Genomic DNA, 19697 nt, shown 5'->3' with positions numbered 1-19697 from the left:
AATCTAGCCAGTAGGGTAGATTTAAGTTGAAGGTGTGGCTTTGGCTACCAATTCCCTTCTAAGTGTCATCACACAGCTTCATTCTTGATCTTACTAAAATTTACTTCAGTATTCATCAGAAAACATATGCTATCAAAAAGATGGTTTCTGGAGCTCTTGGGACAGAGGAACGTGATGTCAATGGGATACTTGCAAACACCAACTGATCTAGTCACACGAATATTGGTCACATTCTCAGTTTGATCACATGGCAATCACTGAGTGCTAACGCTCAGGGATTCATGGCCAAAATACTTGTTGCTTTCTTCTGGGCAACAGATTCTCTTCAGCATTCACTTACCAGCTGTGGGAACTGATTGTAACCATGCAGTATGGAAATGGGGAGGAATGAACATAGCCTAGCACATAAAGTTTGAAATGCACAAGTCTCATGAAAATTTGATTAAAGTATATGTAACTGTTCATGTATTGTCCTTCCAATATTATTCAGGTAAATTCACCTTTGCCTTGGTTTCTGACAATGTTTAGCAATTGAAAGATTTGATCGGTGTATATGACAAAGAGCATGTGTCATCCCCTTCATCAATGATTTGGTTTTGGGTACCTATTGACCTATTGATCGCTTAGGGAAGTAACTTTCCATGTGTTGGGAATGTCAGCATGGAAGTGGATGTTGCAAGAGTGATTCTGCTAAGTGGCATCATACATTAGACTTCTTAAACAGCCTCCTTAAAATTAACATGATTGTATGAACTGAAGGGATACAATTGCCCTCACATCTTGCTCTTTCCTTTTTAGAGAGGACAGTCTTCAAATTCAAGCTAGGTCTACCCTTATCCACACAAGATCGCTGTGCCCTTGTACCCTCTGCACTTGCAAGTGAGGATTCAAATTCTGAGGCAGTGTTGGCAGTCCAGGTAAGCCATGTTGCAGGTGAAATTACATTAATGACAGTTGTGTCCTGCCTGTGTCTGGGTCAATGATGACAACAGAAAGTCAAGAACAGAATGATGACATAAAAATCATGCTCAATAGGATTACGCTGAGGCCCAACCAGGGAGCCAGGGTAACAAGCACTATTTAGTCTCTTTGAGGACCACTTGCGGGACTCATCTGAGCTGCTCTGATGACCTTGTGCTCTTTTCCCTCTGTGGGAACCTGGACAATCTTAGTGCAACTGTGCTGGCAAACACTGCCTGCCAACTAGCACCTAATCTCATAATCTGCTTGTGTGCAAGTCTGCAACACCAACCCTGTCATCATTACCCTCTCTGCTCTGATGTCTTGCAGTCACCTGGCATCACCCCTGCGGTCCAGTGGATCACTATTCCCAGGTGAGTGAAATGATCACGATTAATGGATTGAACTTCCTATAAGATATTCCTCAGTATTTTGACCAATAATTTCAGCCCATCAAAGGTTTCTTAATTAAAAATAATGCAATCCCAGTCAGAAATGAATTGCACTTCTCAGTATGTTTTGTCCCTTTGAACTGCACTATTAAAAATGTAGAGAAATTCCTTACTACATGTAGTTCATACAGCCATAAAATTGAATTTCTTGGAAGAGATCCTAGATGATACTGTCTACACAAATGGAGGGATCTGGAATATGAATATACCTTTTGAATTTGGAGAAATTTCAGTCCACACACAGTCTCACAAATCCAAGCTGGTGAACAGAGATCGATTTCCAATGGCAAGGGGAACCCAGGAATAAGACTTTAGTTTAGAGATGAAGAAATTGGCGATAAATTTTCTGCATCAAAAGACACTCCAAGAATTATTGCCCCAAAGAGAGCTTCGCGAAATTTTTCATGTAACTCTCAGGCCAGAGGGAACCTAGCAAGTAGGGTAGATTGAAGTTGAAGGTGTGGCTTTGGCTACCAATTCCCTTCTATGTGTCATCACACTGCTTCATTCTTGATCTTACTAAAGTTTACTTCAGTATTCATCAGAAAACAAATGCTATCAAGGAGATGGTTTCTGGAGCTCTTGGGACAGAGGAAAGTGATGTCAATGGGATACTTGCAAACACCATCTGATCTAGTCACACGAATTTTGGTCACATTCTCAGTTTGATAACATGGCAATCACTGAGTGCTAACGCTCAGGGATTCATGGCCAAAATACATGTTGCTTTCTTCTGGGCAACCGATTCTCTTCAGCATTCACATACCAGCTGTGGGCACTGATTTTTACCATGCAGTATGGAAATGGGGAGGAATGAACATAGCCTAGCACATAAAATCTGAAATGCACAAGTCTCATGAAAATTTGATTAAAGTATACGTAACTGTTCGTGTATTGTCCTTCCAATATTATTCAGGTAAATTCACCTTTGCCTTCGTTTCTGACAATGTTTAGCAATTGAAAGATTTGATCGGTGTATATGACAAAGAGCATGTGTCATCCCGTTCATCAATGATTTGGTTTTGGGTACCTATTGACCTATTGATCGCTTAGGGAAGTAACTTTCCATGTGTTGGGAATGTCAGCATGGAAGTGGATGTTGCAAGAGTGATTCTGCTAAGTGGCATCATACATTAGACTTCTTAAACAGCCTCCTTAAAATTAACATGATTGTATGAACTGAAGGGATACAATTGCCCTCACATCTTGCTCTTTTTTTTTAGAGAGGACAGTCTTCAATTTCAAGTTAGGTCTACCCTTATTCCACACAAGAGCGCTGTGCCCTTGTACCCTCTGCACTTGAAAGTGAGGATTCAAATTCTGAGGCAGTGTTGGCAGCCTAGGTACGCCATGGTGCAGGTGAAATTACATTATTGACAGTTGTGTCCTGCCTGTGTCTGGGTCAATGATGACAACATTAAGTCAAGAACAGAATGATGACATAAAAATCATGCTCAATAGGATTACGCTGAGGCCCAACCAGGGAGCCAGGGTTACAAGCACTACTTAGTCTCTTTGAGGACCACTTGCGGGACTCATCTGAGCTGCTCTGATGACCTTGTGCTCTTTTCCCTCTGTGGGAACATGGACAATCTTAGTGCAACTGTGCTGGCAAACACTGCCTGCCAATTAGCACCTAGTCTCGTAATCTGCTTGTGTGCAATTCTGCAACACCAACCCCGTCATCATTACCCTCTCTGTTCTGATGTCTTGCAGTCACCTGGCATCACCCCTGCGGTCCAGTGGATCACTATTCCCAGGTGAGTGAAATGATCACGATTAATGTATTGAACTTCCTATAAGATATTCCTCAGTATTTTGACCAATAATTACAGCCCATCAAAGGTTTCTAATTAAAAATAATGCAACCCCAGTCAGAAATGAATTTCACTTCTCAGTATGTTTTGTCCCTTTGAACTGCACTATTAAAAATGTAGAGAAATTCCTTTCTACCTGTAGTTCATACAGTCATAAAATTGAATTTCTTGGAAGAGTTCCTAGATGATACTATCTACACAAATGGAGAGATCTGGAATATGAATATACCTTTGAATTTGGAGAAATTTCAGTCCACACACATGCTCACAAATCAAAGCTGGTGCACAGAGATCGATTTCCAATGGCAAGGGGAACCCTGGAATAAGACTATAGTTTAGAGATGTAGAAATTGGCGACAAAGTTTCTGCATCAAAAGACACTCCAAGAATTATTCCCCCAAAGAGAGCTTGGCGAAATTTTTCACATAACTCTCAGGCCACAGGGAACCTAGCCAGTAGGGGACATTGAAGTTGCAGGTGTGGCTTTGGCTACCTATTCACTTCCAGGAGTCATCACACTGCTTCATCCTTGATCTTACTAAAGTTTACATCAGTATTCATCAGAAAACAAATGCTATCAAGGAGATGGTTTCTGGAGCTCTTGGGACAGAGGAACGTGATGTCAATGGGATACTTGCAAACACCAACTGATCTAGTCACACCAATTTTGGTCACATTCTGTGTTTCATCACATGGCAATCACTGAGTGCTAACAATCAGGGATTCATGGCCAAAATATTGTTGCTTTCTTCTGGGCAACAGATTCTCTTCAGCATTCACTTACCAGCTGTGGGAACTGATTGTTACCATGCAGTATGGAAATGGGGAGGAATGAACATAGCCTAGCACATAAAGTCTGAAATGCACAAGTCTCATGAAAATTTGATTAAAGTATACGTAACTGTTCGTGTATTGTCCTTCCAATATTACTCAGGTAAATTCACTTTGCCTTGGTTTCTGACAATGTTTAGCAATTGAAAGATTTGATCGGTGTATATGGCTAAGAGCATGTGTCATCCCCTTCATCAATGATTTGGTTTTGGGTACCTATTGACCTATTGATCGCTTAGGGAAGTAACTTTCCATGTGTTGGGAATGTCAGCATGGAAGTGGATGTTGCAAGAGTGATTCTGCTAAGTGGCATCATACATTAGACTTCTTAAACAGCCTCCTTCAAATTAATATGATTGTATGAACTGAAGGGATACAATTGCCCTCACATCTTGCTCTTTCCTTTTTAGAGAGGACAGTCTTCAAATTCAACCTAGGTCTCCCCTTATTCCACACAAGAGCGCTGTGCCCTTGTACCCTCTGCACTTGCAAGTGAGGATTCAAATTCTGAGGCAGTGTTGGCAGCCCAGGTAAGCCATGGTGCAGGTGAAATTACATTATTGACAGTTGTGTCCTGCCTGTGTCTGGGTCAATGATGACAACAGAAAATCAAGAACAGAATGATGACATAAAAATCATGCTCAATAGGATTACGCTGAGGCCCAACCAGGGAGCCAGGGTTACAAGCACTACTTAGTCTCTTTGAGGACCACTTGCGGGACTCATCTGAGCTGCTCTGATGACCTTGTGCTCTTTTCCCTCTGTGGGAACCTGGACAATCTTAGTGCAAATGTGCTGGCAAACACTGCCTGCCAAATAGCAACTAATCTCATAATCTGCTTGTGTGCAAGTCTGCAACACCAACCCTGTCATCATTACCCTCTCTGCTCTGATGTCTTGCAGTCACCTGGCATCACCCCTGAGGTCCAGTGGATCACTATTCCCAGGTGAGTGAAATGATCACGATTAATGGATTGAACTTCCTATAAGATATTCCTCAGTATTTTGACCAATAATTTCAGCCCATCAAAGGTTTCTTAATTAAAAATAATGCAATCCCAGTCAGAAATGAATTGCACTTCTCAGTATGTTTTGTCCCTTTGAACTGCACTATTAAAAATGTAGAGAAATTCCTTACTACATGTAGTTCATACAGCCATAAAATTGAATTTCTTGGAAGAGATCCTAGATGATACTGTCTACACAAATGGAGGGATCTGGAATATGAATATACCTTTTGAATTTGGAGAAATTTCAGTCCACACACAGTCTCACAAATCCAAGCTGGTGAACAGAGATCAATTTACAATGGCAAGGGGAACCCAGGAATAAGACTTTAGTTTAGAGATGAAGAAATTGGCGATAAATTTTCTGCATCAAAAGACACTCCAAGAATTATTGCCCCAAAGAGAGCTTCGCGAAATTTTTCATGTAACTCTCAGGCCAGAGGGAACCTAGCAAGTAGGGTAGATTGAAGTTGAAGGTGTGGCTTTGGCTACCAATTCCCTTCTATGTGTCATCACACTGCTTCATTCTTGATCTTACTAAAGTTTACTTCAGTATTCATCAGAAAACAAATGCTATCAAGGAGATGGTTTCTGGAGCTCTTGGGACAGAGGAAAGTGATGTCAATGGGATACTTGCAAACACCATCTGATCTAGTCACACGAATTTTGGTCACATTCTCAGTTTGATAACATGGCAATCACTGAGTGCTAACGCTCAGGGATTCATGGCCAAAATACATGTTGCTTTCTTCTGGGCAACCGATTCTCTTCAGCATTCACATACCAGCTGTGGGCACTGATTTTTACCATGCAGTATGTAAATGGGGAAGAATGAACATAGCCTAGCACATAAAATCTGAAATGCACAAGTCTCATGAAAATTTGATTAAAGTATACGTAACTGTTCGTGTATTGTCCTTCCAATATTACTCAGGTAAATTCACTTTGCCTTGGTTTCTGACAATGTTTAGCAATTGAAAGATTTGATCGGTGTATATGACGAAGAGCATGTGTCATCCCCTTCATCAATGATTTGGTTTTGGGTACCTATTGACCTATTGATCGCTTAGGGAAGTAACTTTCCATGTGTTGGGAATGTCAGCATGGAAGTGGATGTTGCAAGAGTGATTCTGCTAAGTGGCATCATACATTAGACTTCTTAAACAGCCTCCTTAAAATTAACATGATTGTATGAACTGAAGGGATACAATTGCCCTCACATCTTGCTCTTTCCTTTTTAGAGAGGACAGTCTTCAAATTCAAGCTAGGTCTACCCTTATTCCACACAAGAGCGCTGTGCCCTTGTACCCTCTGCACTTGCAAGTGAGGATTCAAATTCTGAGGCAGTGTTGGCAGCCCAGGTAAGCCATGGTGCAGGTGAAATTACATTATTGACAGTTGTGTCCTGCCTGTGTCTGGGTCAATGATGACAACAGAAAATCAAGAACAGAATGATGACATAAAAATCATGCTCAATAGGATTACGCTGAGGCCCAACCAGGGAGCCAGGTTTACAAGCACTACTTAGTCTCTTTGAGGACCACTTGCGGGACTCATCTGAGCTGCTCTGATGACCTTGTGCTCTTTTCCCTCTGTGGGAACCTGGACAATCTTAGTGCAAATGTGCTGGCAAACACTGCCTGCCAAATAGCAACTAATCTCATAATCTGCTTGTGTGCAAGTCTGCAACACCAACCCTGTCATCATTACCCTCTCTGCTCTGATGTCTTGCAGTCACCTGGCATCACCCCTGAGGTCCAGTGGATCACTATTCCCAGGTGAGTGAAATGATCACGATTAATGGATTGAACTTCCTATAAGATATTCCTCAGTATTTTGACCAATAATTTCAGCCCATCAAAGGTTTCTTAATTAAAAATAATGCAATCCCAGTCAGAAATGAATTGCACTTCTCAGTATGTTTTGTCCCTTTGAACTGCACTATTAAAAATGTAGAGAAATTCCTTACTACATGTAGTTCATACAGCCATAAAATTGAATTTCTTGGAAGAGATCCTAGATGATACTGTCTACACAAATGGAGGGATCTGGAATATGAATATACCTTTTGAATTTGGAGAAATTTCAGTCCACACACAGTCTCACAAATCCAAGCTGGTGAACAGAGATCAATTTACAATGGCAAGGGGAACCCAGGAATAAGACTTTAGTTTAGAGATGAAGAAATTGGCGATAAATTTTCTGCATCAAAAGACACTCCAAGAATTATTGCCCCAAAGAGAGCTTCGCGAAATTTTTCATGTAACTCTCAGGCCAGAGGGAACCTAGCAAGTAGGGTAGATTGAAGTTGAAGGTGTGGCTTTGGCTACCAATTCCCTTCTATGTGTCATCACACTGCTTCATTCTTGATCTTACTAAAGTTTACTTCAGTATTCATCAGAAAACAAATGCTATCAAGGAGATGGTTTCTGGAGCTCTTGGGACAGAGGAAAGTGATGTCAATGGGATACTTGCAAACACCATCTGATCTAGTCACACGAATTTTGGTCACATTCTCAGTTTGATAACATGGCAATCACTGAGTGCTAACGCTCAGGGATTCATGGCCAAAATACATGTTGCTTTCTTCTGGGCAACCGATTCTCTTCAGCATTCACATACCAGCTGTGGGCACTGATTTTTACCATGCAGTATGTAAATGGGGAAGAATGAACATAGCCTAGCACATAAAATCTGAAATGCACAAGTCTCATGAAAATTTGATTAAAGTATACGTAACTGTTCGTGTATTGTCCTTCCAATATTACTCAGGTAAATTCACATTTGCCTTGGTTTCTGACAATGTTTAGCAATTGAAAGATTTGATCGGTGTATATGACGAAGAGCATGTGTCATCCCCTTCATCAATGATTTGGTTTTGGGTACCTATTGACCTATTGATCGCTTAGGGAAGTAACTTTCCATGTGTTGGGAATGTCAGCATGGAAGTGGATGTTGCAAGAGTGATTCTGCTAAGTGGCATCATACATTAGACTTCTTAAACAGCCTCCTTAAAATTAACATGATTGTATGAACTGAAGGGATACAATTGCCCTCACATCTTGCTCTTTCCTTTTTAGAGAGGACAGTCTTCAAATTCAAGCTAGGTCTATCCTTATTCCACACAAGAGCGCTGTGCCCTTGTACCCTCTGCACTTGCAAGTGAGGATTCAAATTCTGAGGCAGTGTTGGCAGCCCAGGTAAGCCATGGTGCAGGTGAAATTACATTATTGACAGTTGTGTCCTGCCTGTGTCTGCGTCAATGATGACAACAGAAAGTCAAGAACAGAATGATGACATAAAAATCATGCTCAATAGGATTACGCTGAGGCACAACCAGGGAGCCAGGTTTACAAGCACTACTTAGTCTCTTTGAGGACCACTTACGGGACTCATCTGAGCTGCTCTGATGATCTTGTGCTCTTTTCCCTCTGTGGGAACCTGGAACTGTGCTGGCAAACACTGCCTGCCAACTAGCACCTAATCTCGTAATCTGCTTGTGTGCAAGTCTGCAACACCAACCCTGTCATCATTACCCTCTCTGCTCTGATGTCTTGCAGTCACCTGGCATCACTCCTGCGGTCCAGTGGATCACTATTCCAAGGTGAGTGAAATGATCACGATTAATGGATTGAACTTCCTATAACATATTCCTCAGTATTTTGACCAATAATTACAGCCCATCAAAGGTTTCTAATTAAAAATAATGCAATCCCAGTCAGAAATGAATTTCACTTCTCAGAATGTTTTGTCCCTTTGAACTGCACTATTAAAAATGTAGAGAAATTCCTTTCTACCTGTAGTTCATACAGACATAAAATTGAATTTCTTGGAAGAGATCCTAGATGATACTATCTACACAAATGGAGGGATCTGGAATATGAATATACCTTTGAATTTGGAGAAATTTCAGTCCACACACATGCTAACAAATCCAAGCTGGTGCACAGAGATCGATTTCCAATGGCAAGGGGAACCCAGGAATAAGACTATAGTTTAGAGATGTAGAAATTTGCGACAAAGTTTCTGCATCAAAAGACACTCCAAGAATTATTCCCCCAAAGAGAGCTTGGCGAAATTTTTCAAGTAACTCTCAGGCCACAGGGAATCTAGCCAGTAGGGTAGATTTAAGTTGAAGGTGTGGCTTTGGCTACCAATTCCCTTCTAAGTGTCATCACACAGCTTCATTCTTGATCTTACTAAAATTTACTTCAGTATTCATCAGAAAACATATGCTATCAAAAAGATGGTTTCTGGAGCTCTTGGGACAGAGGAACGTGATGTCAATGGGATACTTGCAAACACCAACTGATCTAGTCACACGAATATTGGTCACATTCTCAGTTTGATCACATGGCAATCACTGAGTGCTAACGCTCAGGGATTCATGGCCAAAATACTTGTTGCTTTCTTCTGGGCAACAGATTCTCTTCAGCATTCACTTACCAGCTGTGGGAACTGATTGTAACCATGCAGTATGGAAATGGGGAGGAATGAACATAGCCTAGCACATAAAGTTTGAAATGCACAAGTCTCATGAAAATTTGATTAAAGTATATGTAACTGTTCATGTATTGTCCTTCCAATATTATTCAGGTAAATTCACCTTTGCCTTGGTTTCTGACAATGTTTAGCAATTGAAAGATTTGATCGGTGTATATGACAAAGAGCATGTGTCATCCCCTTCATCAATGATTTGGTTTTGGGTACCTATTGACCTATTGATCGCTTAGGGAAGTAACTTTCCATGTGTTGGGAATGTCAGCATGGAAGTGGATGTTGCAAGAGTGATTCTGCTAAGTGGCATCATACATTAGACTTCTTAAACAGCCTCCTTAAAATTAACATGATTGTATGAACTGAAGGGATACAATTGCCCTCACATCTTGCTCTTTCCTTTTTAGAGAGGACAGTCTTCAAATTCAAGCTAGGTCTACCCTTATCCACACAAGATCGCTGTGCCCTTGTACCCTCTGCACTTGCAAGTGAGGATTCAAATTCTGAGGCAGTGTTGGCAGTCCAGGTAAGCCATGTTGCAGGTGAAATTACATTAATGACAGTTGTGTCCTGCCTGTGTCTGGGTCAATGATGACAACAGAAAGTCAAGAACAGAATGATGACATAAAAATCATGCTCAATAGGATTACGCTGAGGCCCAACCAGGGAGCCAGGGTAACAAGCACTATTTAGTCTCTTTGAGGACCACTTGCGGGACTCATCTGAGCTGCTCTGATGACCTTGTGCTCTTTTCCCTCTGTGGGAACCTGGACAATCTTAGTGCAACTGTGCTGGCAAACACTGCCTGCCAACTAGCACCTAATCTCATAATCTGCTTGTGTGCAAGTCTGCAACACCAACCCTGTCATCATTACCCTCTCTGCTCTGATGTCTTGCAGTCACCCGGCATCACGCCTGTGGTCCAGTGGATCACTATTCCCAGGTGAGTGAAAAGATCACGATTAATGTATTGAACTTCTTATAAGATATTCCTCCGTATTTTGACCAATAATTTCAGCCCATCATAGGTTTCTTAATTAAAAATAATGCAATCCCAGTCAGAAATGAATTGCACTTCTCAGTATGTTTTGTCCCTTTGAACTGCACTATTAAAAATGTAGAGAAATTCCTTTCTACATGTAGTTCATACAGCCATAAAATTGAATATCTTGGAAGAGATCCTAGATGATACTATCTACACAAATCGAGGGATCTGGAATATGAATATACCTTTTGAATTTGGAGACATTTCAGTCCACACACAGGCTCACAAATCAAAGCTGGTGCACAGAGATGGATTTCCAATGGCAAGGGGAACCCAGGAATAAGACTTTAGTTTAGAGATGAAGAAATTGGCGACAAAGTTTCTGCATCAAAAGACACTCCAAGAATTATTTCCCAAAGAGAGCTTCGTGAAATTTTTCACGAAACTCTCAGGCCACAGGGAACCTAGCCAGTAGGGTAGATTGAAGTTGAAGGTGTGGCTTTGGCTACCAATTCCCTTCTATGTGTCATCACACAGCTTCATTCTTGATCATACTAAAATTTCAGTATTCATCAGAAAGCAAATGCTATCAAGGAGATGGTTTCTGGAGCTCTTGGGACAGAGGAACGTGATGTCAATGGGATACTTGCAAACACCAACTGATCTAGTCACACGAATTTTGGTCACATTCTCAGTTTGATCACATGGCAATCACTGAGTGCTAACGCTCAGGGATTCTTGGCCAAAATACTTGTTGCTTTCTTCTGGGCAACAGATTCTCTTCAGCATTCACTTACCAGCTGTGGGAACTGATTGTAACCATGCAGTATGGAAATGGGGAGGAATGAACATAGACTAGCACATAAAGTCTGAAATGCACAAGTCTCATGAAAATTTGATTAAAGTATATGTAACTGTTCATGTTGTCCTTCCAATATTACTCAGGTAAATTCACCTTTGCCTTGGTTTCTGACAATGTTTAGCAATTGAAAGATTTGATCGGTGTATATGGCAAAGAGCATGTGTCATCCCCTTCATCAATGATTTGGTTTTGGGTACCTATTGACCTATTGATCGCTTAGGGAAGTAACTTTCCATGTGTTGGGAATGTCAGCATGGAAGTGGATGTTGCAAGAGTGATTCTGCTAAGTGGCATCATACATTAGACTTCTTAAAAAGCCTCCTTAAAATTAACATGATTGTATGAACTGAAGGGATACAATTGCCCTCACATCTTGCTCTTTCCTTTTTAGAGAGGACAGTCTTCAAATTCAAGCTAGGTCTACCCTTATTCCACACAAGAGCGCTGTGCCCTTGTACCCTCTGCACTTGCAAGTGAGGATTCAAATTCTGAGGCAGTGTTGGCAGCCCAGGTAAGCCATGGTGCAGGTGAAATTACATTATTGACAGTTGTGTCCTGCCTGTGTCTGGGTCAATGATGACAACAGAAAGTCAAGAACAGAATGATGACATAAAAATCATGCTCAATAGGATTACGCTGAGGCCCAACCAGGGAGCCAGGGTTACAAGCACTACTTAGTCTCTTTGAGGACCACTTGCGGGACTCATCTGAGCTGCTCTGATGACCTTGTGCTCTTTTCCCTCTGTGGGAACCTGGAACTGTGCTGGCAAACACTGCCTGCCAACTAGCACCTAATCTCATAATCTGCTTGTGTGCAAGTCTGCAACACCAACCCTGTCATCATTACCCTCTCTGCTCTGATGTCTTGCAGTCACCTGGCATCACTCCTGCGGTCCAGTGGATCACTATTCCCAGGTGAGTGAAATGATCACGATTAATGGATTGAACTTCCTATAACATATTCCTCAGTATTTTGACCAATAATTACAGCCCATCAAAGGTTTCTAATTAAAAATAATGCAATCCCAGTCAGAAATGAATTTCACTTCTCAGTATGTTTTGTCCCTTTGAACTGCACTATTAAAAATGTAGAGAAATTCCTTTCTACCTGTAGTTCATACAGTCATAAAATTGAATATCTTGGAAGAGATCCTAGATGATACTATCTACACAAATGGAGGGATCTGGAATATGAATATACCTTTTGAATTTGGAGAAATTTCACTGCACACACAGGCTCACAAATCAAAGCTCGTGCACAGAGATGGATTTCCAATGGCAAGGGGAACCCAGGAATAAGACTTTAGTTTAGAGATGAAGAAATTGGCGATAAATTTTCTGCATCAAAAGACAATCCAAAAATTATTGCCCCAAAGAGAGCTTCGCGAAATTTTTCACGAAAAGCTCAGGCCACACGGAACCTAGCCAGTAGGGTAGATTGAAGTTGAAGGTGTGGCTTTGGCTACCAATTCCCTTCTATGTGTCATCACACAGCTTCATTCTTGATCTAACTAAAATTTACTTCAGTATTCATCAGAAAACAAATGCTATCAAGGAGATGATTTCTGGAGCTCTTGGGACAGAGGAACGTGATGTCAATGGGATACTTGCAAACACAACTGATCTAGTCACACGAATTTTGGTCACATTCTTAGTTTCATCACATGGCAATCACTGAGTGCTAACGCTCAGGGATTCATGGCCAAAACACTTGTTGCTTTCTTCTGGGCAACAGATTCTCTTCAGCATTCACTTACCAGCTGTGGGAACTGGTTGTTACCATGCAGTATGGTAATGGGGAGGAATGAACATAGCCTAGCACATAAAATCTGAAATGCACAAGTCTCATGAAAATTTGATTAAAGTATACGTAACTGTTCGTGTATTGTCCTTCCAATATTACTCAGGTAAATTCCCCCTTGCCTTCGTTTCTGACAATGTTTAGCAATTGAAAGATTTGATCGGTGTATATGACAAAGAGCATGTGTCATCCCCTTCCTCAATGGTTTGGTTTTGGGTACCTATTGACCTATTGATCGCTTAGGGAAGTAACTTTCCATGTGTTGGGAAGGTCAGCATGGAAGTGGATGTTGCAAGAGTGATTCTGCTAAGTGGCATCATACATTAGACTTCTTAAACAGCCTCCTTAAAATTAACATGATTGTATGAACTGAAGGGATACAATTGCCCTCACATCTTGCTCTTTTTTTTTAGAGAGGACAGTCTTCAAATTCAAGTTAGGTCTACCCTTATTCCACACAAGAGCGCTGTGCCCTTGTACCCTCTGCACTTGCAAGTGAGGATTCAAATTCTGAGGCAGTGTTGGCAGCCCAGGTACGCCATGGTGCAGGTGAAATTACATTATTGACAGTTGTGTCCTGCCTGTGTCTGGGTCAATGATGACAACATTAAGTCAAGAACAGAATGATGACATAAAAATCATGCTCAATAGGATTACGCTGAGGCCCAACCAGGGAGCCAGGTTTACAAGCACTACTTAGTCTCTTTGAGGACCACTTGCGGGACTCATCTGAGCTGCTCTGATGACCTTGTGCTCTTTTCCCTCTGTGGGAACCTGGAACTGTGCTGGCAAACACTGCCTGCCAACTAGCACCTAATCTCATAATCTGCTTGTGTGCAAGTCTGCAACACCAACCCTGTCATCATTACCCTCTCTGCTCTGATGTCTTGCAGTCACCTGGCATCACTCCTGCGGTCCAGTGGATCACTATTCCCAGGTGAGTGAAATGATCACGATTAATGGATTGAACTTCCTATAACATATTCCTCAGTATTTTGACCAATAATTACAGCCCATCAAAGGTTTCTAATTAAAAATAATGCAATCCCAGTCAGAAATGAATTTCACTTCTCAGTATGTTTTGTCCCTTTGAACTGCACTATTAAAAATGTAGAGAAATTCCTTTCTACCTGTAGTTCATACAGTCATAAAATTGAATATCTTGGAAGAGATCCTAGATGATACTATCTACACAAATGGAGGGATCTGGAATATGAATATACCTTTTGAATTTGGAGAAATTTCACTGCACACACAGGCTCACAAATCAAAGCTCGTGCACAGAGATGGATTTCCAATGGCAAGGGGAACCCAGGAATAAGACTTTAGTTTAGAGATGAAGAAATTGGCGATAAATTTTCTGCATCAAAAGACAATCCAAAAATTATTGCCCCAAAGAGAGCTTCGCGAAATTTTTCACGAAAAGCTCAGGCCACACGGAACCTAGCCAGTAGGGTAGATTGAAGTTGAAGGTGTGGCTTTGGCTACCAATTCCCTTCTATGTGTCATCACACAGCTTCATTCTTGATCTTACTAAAATTTACTTCAGTATTCATCAGAAAACAAATGCTATCAAGGAGATGATTTCTGGAGCTCTTGGGACAGAGGAACGTGATGTCAATGGGATACTTGCAAACACAACTGATCTAGTCACACGAATTTTGGTCACATTCTTAGTTTCATCACATGGCAATCACTGAGTGCTAACGCTCAGGGATTCATGGCCAAAACACTTGTTGCTTTCTTCTGGGCAACAGATTCTCTTCAGCATTCACTTACCAGCTGTGGGAACTGGTTGTTACCATGCAGTATGGAAATGGGGAGGAATGAACATAGCCTAGCACATAAAATCTGAAATGCACAAGTCTCATGAAAATTTGATTAAAGTATACGTAACTGTTCGTGTATTGTCCTTCCAATATTACTCAGGTAAATTCCCCCTTGCCTTCGTTTCTGACAATGTTTAGCAATTGAAAGATTTGATCGGTGTATATGACAAAGAGCATGTGTCATCCCCTTCCTCAATGGTTTGGTTTTGGGTACCTATTGACCTATTGATCGCTTAGGGAAGTAACTTTCCATGTGTTGGGAATGTCAGCATGGAAGTGGATGTTGCAAGAGGGATTCTGCTAAGTGGCCTCATACATTAGACTTCTTAAACAGCCTCCTTAAAATTAATATGATTGTATGAACTGAAGGGATACAATTGCCCTCACATCTTGCTCTTTTTTTTTAGAGAGGACAGTCTTCAAATTCAAGTTAGGTCTACCCTTATTCCACACAAGAGCGCTGTGCCCTTGTACCCTCTGCACTTGCAAGTGAGGATTCTAATTCTGAGGCAGTGTTGGCAGCCCAGGTACGCCATGGTGCAGGTGAAATTACATTATTGACAGTTGTGTCCTGCCTGTGTCTGGGTCAATGATGACAACATTAAGTCAAGAACAGAATGATGACATAAAAATCATGCTCAATAGGATTACGCTGAGGCCCAACCAGGGAGCCAGGTTTACAAGCACTACTTAGTCTCTTTGAGGACCACTTGCGGGACTCATCTGAGCTGCTCTGATGACCTTGTGCTCTTTTCCCTCTGTGGGAACCTGGACAATCTTAGTGCAACTGTGCTGGCAAACACTGCCTGCCAACTAGCACCTAATCTCATAATCTGCTTGTGTGCAAGTCTGCAACACCAACCCTGTCATCATTACCCTCTCTGCTCTGATGTCTTGCAGTCACCCGGCATCACCCCTGTGGTCCAGTGGATCACTATTCCCAGGTGAGTGAAAAGATCACGATTAATGTATTGAACTTCTTATAAGATATTCCTCCGTATTTTGACCAATAATTTCAGCCCATCATAGGTTTCTTAATTAAAAATAATGCAATCCCAGTCAGAAATGAATTGCACTTCTCAGTATGTTTTGTCCCTTTGAACTGCACTATTAAAAATGTAGAGAAATTCCTTTCTACATGTAGTTCATACAGCCATAAAATTGAATATCTTGGAAGAGATCCTAGATGATACTATCTACACAAATCGAGGGATCTGGAATATGAATATACCTTTTGAATTTGGAGACATTTCAGTCCACACACAGGCTCACAAATCAAAGCTGGTGCACAGAGATGGATTTCCAATGGCAAGGGGAACCCAGGAATAAGACTTTAGTTTAGAGATGAAGAAATTGGCGACAAAGTTTCTGCATCAAAAGACACTCCAAGAATTATTTCCCAAAGAGAGCTTCGTGAAATTTTTCACGAAACTCTCAGGCCACAGGGAACCTAGCCAGTAGGGTAGATTGAAGTTGAAGGTGTGGCTTTGGCTACCAATTCCCTTCTATGTGTCATCACACAGCTTCATTCTTGATCATACTAAAATTTCAGTATTCATCAGAAAGCAAATGCTATCAAGGAGATGGTTTCTGGAGCTCTTGGGACAGAGGAACGTGATGTCAATGGGATACTTGCAAACACCAACTGATCTAGTCACACGAATTTTGGTCACATTCTCAGTTTGATCACATGGCAATCACTGAGTGCTAACGCTCAGGGATTCTTGGCCAAAATACTTGTTGCTTTCTTCTGGGCAACAGATTCTCTTCAGCATTCACTTACCAGCTGTGGGAACTGATTGTAACCATGCAAGATGGAAATGGGGAGGAATGAACATAGACTAGCACATAAAGTCTGAAATGCACAAGTCTCATGAAAATTTGATTAAAGTATATGTAACTGTTCATGTTGTCCTTCCAATATTACTCAGGTAAATTCACCTTTGCCTTGGTTTCTGACAATGTTTAGCAATTGAAAGATTTGATCGGTGTATATGGCAAAGAGCATGTGTCATCCCCTTCATCAATGATTTGGTTTTGGGTACCTATTGACCTATTGATTGCTTAGGGAAGTAACTTTCCATGTGTTGGGAATGTCAGCATGGAAGTGGATGTTGCAAGAGTGATTCTGCTAAGTGGCATCATACATTAGACTTCTTAAACAGCCTCCTTAAAATTAACATGATTGTATGAACTGAAGGGATACAATTGCCCTCACATCTTGCTCTTTCCTTTTTAGAGAGGACAGTCTTCAAATTCAAGCTAGGTCTACCCTTATTCCACACAAGAGCGCTGTGCCCTTGTACCCTCTGCACTTGCAAGTGAGGATTCAAATTCTGAGGCAGTGTTGGCAGCCCAGGTAAGCCATGGTGCAGGTGAAATTACATTATTGACAGTTGTGTCCTGCCTGTGTCTGGGTCAATGATGACAACAGAAAGTCAAGAACAGAATGATGACATAAAAATCATGCTCAATAGGATTACGCTGAGGCCCAACCAGGGAGCCAGGGTAACAAGCACTACTTAGTCTCTTTGAGGACCACTTGCGGGACTCATCTGAGCTGCTCTGATGACCTTGTGCTCTTTTCCCTCTGTGGGAACCTGGAACTGTGCTGGCAAACACTGCCTGCCAACTAGCACCTAATCTCATAATCTGCTTGTGTGCAAGTCTGCAACACCAACCCTGTCATCATTACCCTCTCTGCTCTGATGTCTTGCAGTCACCTGGCATCACTCCTGCGGTCCAGTGGATCACTATTCCCAGGTGAGTGAAATGATCACGATTAATGGATTGAACTTCCTATAACATATTCCTCAGTATTTTGACCAATAATTACAGCCCATCAAAGGTTTCTAATTAAAAATAATGCAATCCCAGTCAGAAATGAATTTCACTTCTCAGTATGTTTTGTCCCTTTGAACTGCACTATTAAAAATGTAGAGAAATTCCTTTCTACCTGTAGTTCATACAGTCATAAAATTGAATATCTTGGAAGAGATCCTAGATGATACTATCTACACAAATGGAGGGATCTGGAATATGAATATACCTTTTGAATTTGGAGAAATTTCACTGCACACACAGGCTCACAAATCAAAGCTCGTGCACAGAGATGGATTTCCAATGGCAAGGGGAACCCAGGAATAAGACTTTAGTTTAGAGATGAAGAAATTGGCGATAAATTTTCTGCATCAAAAGACAATCCAAAAATTATTGCCCCAAAGAGAGCTTCGCGAAATTTTTCACGAAAAGCTCAGGCCACACGGAACCTAGCCAGTAGGGTAGATTGAAGTTGAAGGTGTGGCTTTGGCTACCAATTCCCTTCTATGTGTCATCACACAGCTTCATTCTTGATCTAACTAAAATTTACTTCAGTATTCATCAGAAAACAAATGCTATCAAGGAGATGATTTCTGGAGCTCTTGGGACAGAGGAACGTGATGTCAATGGGATACTTGCAAACACAACTGATCTAGTCACACGAATATTGGTCACATTCTTAGTTTCATCACATGGCAACCACTGAGTGCTAACGCTCAGGGATTCAAGGCCAAAACACTTGTTGCTTTCTTCTGGGCAACAGATTCTCTTCAGCATTCACTTACCAGCTGTGGGAACTGGTTGTTACCATGCAGTATGGAAATGGGGAGGAATGAACATAGCCTAGCACATAAAATCTGAAATGCACAAGTCTCATGAAAATTTGATTAAAGTATACGTAACTGTTCGTGTATTGTCCTTCCAATATTACTCAGGTAAATTCCCCCTTGCCTTCGTTTCTGACAATGTTTAGCAATTGAAAGATTTGATCGGTGTATATGACAAAGAGCATGTGTCATCCCCTTCCTCAATGGTTTGGTTTTGGGTACCTATTGACCTATTGATCGCTTAGGGAAGTAACTTTCCATGTGTTGGGAATGTCAGCATGGAAGTGGATGTTGCAAGAGTGATTCTGCTAAGTGGCATCATACATTAGACTTCTTAAACAGCCTCCTTAAAATTAACATGATTGTATGAACTGAAGGGATACAATTGCCCTCACATCTTGCTCTTTTTTTTTAGAGAGGACAGTCTTCAAATTCAAGTTAGGTCTACCCTTATTCCACACAAGAGCGCTGTGCCCTTGTACCCTCTGCACTTGCAAGTGAGGATTCAAATTCTGAGGCAGTGTTGGCAGCCCAGGTACGCCATGGTGCAGGTGAAATTACATTATTGACAGTTGTGTCCTGCCTGTGTCTGGGTCAATGATGACAACATTAAGTCAAGAACAGAATGATGACATAAAAATCATGCTCAATAGGATTACGCTGAGGCCCAACCAGGGAGCCAGGTTTACAAGCACTACTTAGTCTCTTTGAGGACCACTTGCGGGACTCATCTGAGCTGCTCTGATGACCTTGTGCTCTTTTCCCTCTGTGGGAACCTGGAACTGTGCTGGCAAACACTGCCTGCCAACTAGCACCTAATCTCATAATCTGCTTGTGTGCAAGTCTGCAACACCAACCCTGTCATCATTACCCTCTCTGCTCTGATGTCTTGCAGTCACCTGGCATCACTCCTGCGGTCCAGTGGATCACTATTCCCAGGTGAGTGAAATGATCACGATTAATGGATTGAACTTCCTATAACATATTCCTCAGTATTTTGACCAATAAT

The 19697-nt window shown here is 41.4% G+C and overlaps 1 long non-coding RNA gene and 11 other non-coding genes across 12 annotated transcripts in view; all 12 read left to right on the top strand.

The window, feature by feature from the left end:
- LOC134483375 (uncharacterized) overlaps positions 1 to 19697 on the top strand; it is a 40340-nt gene that overhangs the window by 11555 nt on the left and 9088 nt on the right. The gene's annotated exons all lie outside the window — the stretch shown is intronic.
- Positions 974 to 1051, top strand: LOC134485309 (small nucleolar RNA SNORD115). The gene has a single exon (XR_015656341.1). It is a non-coding gene; the product is annotated as a small nucleolar RNA SNORD115 (small nucleolar RNA).
- On the top strand, positions 2812 to 2889 carry LOC134485392 (small nucleolar RNA SNORD115). Its single transcript, XR_015656197.1, has one exon. It is a non-coding gene; the product is annotated as a small nucleolar RNA SNORD115 (small nucleolar RNA).
- LOC134485308 (small nucleolar RNA SNORD115) lies at positions 4647 to 4724 on the top strand. The gene has a single exon (XR_015656457.1). It is a non-coding gene; the product is annotated as a small nucleolar RNA SNORD115 (small nucleolar RNA).
- LOC134485307 (small nucleolar RNA SNORD115) lies at positions 6485 to 6562 on the top strand. The gene has a single exon (XR_015656444.1). It is a non-coding gene; the product is annotated as a small nucleolar RNA SNORD115 (small nucleolar RNA).
- Positions 8324 to 8401, top strand: LOC134485306 (small nucleolar RNA SNORD115). Its single transcript, XR_015656596.1, has one exon. It is a non-coding gene; the product is annotated as a small nucleolar RNA SNORD115 (small nucleolar RNA).
- On the top strand, positions 10147 to 10224 carry LOC134485391 (small nucleolar RNA SNORD115). Its single transcript, XR_015656340.1, has one exon. It is a non-coding gene; the product is annotated as a small nucleolar RNA SNORD115 (small nucleolar RNA).
- Positions 11979 to 12056, top strand: LOC134485305 (small nucleolar RNA SNORD115). The gene has a single exon (XR_015656339.1). It is a non-coding gene; the product is annotated as a small nucleolar RNA SNORD115 (small nucleolar RNA).
- Positions 13802 to 13879, top strand: LOC134485304 (small nucleolar RNA SNORD115). The gene has a single exon (XR_015656194.1). It is a non-coding gene; the product is annotated as a small nucleolar RNA SNORD115 (small nucleolar RNA).
- Positions 15625 to 15702, top strand: LOC134485390 (small nucleolar RNA SNORD115). The gene has a single exon (XR_015656193.1). It is a non-coding gene; the product is annotated as a small nucleolar RNA SNORD115 (small nucleolar RNA).
- On the top strand, positions 17457 to 17534 carry LOC134485303 (small nucleolar RNA SNORD115). The gene has a single exon (XR_015656335.1). It is a non-coding gene; the product is annotated as a small nucleolar RNA SNORD115 (small nucleolar RNA).
- LOC148007409 (small nucleolar RNA SNORD115) lies at positions 19280 to 19357 on the top strand. The gene has a single exon (XR_015656192.1). It is a non-coding gene; the product is annotated as a small nucleolar RNA SNORD115 (small nucleolar RNA).

Source organism: Rattus norvegicus, chromosome 1, assembly GCF_021556685.1.
Source record: "Rattus norvegicus strain SHRSP/BbbUtx chromosome 1, alternate assembly SHRSP_T2T, whole genome shotgun sequence".
Taxonomy (NCBI): domain Eukaryota; kingdom Metazoa; phylum Chordata; class Mammalia; order Rodentia; family Muridae; genus Rattus; species Rattus norvegicus.
The sequence above is the reverse complement of the archived record's forward strand: the minus strand, read 5'-3'. Positions and strand labels throughout refer to the sequence as shown.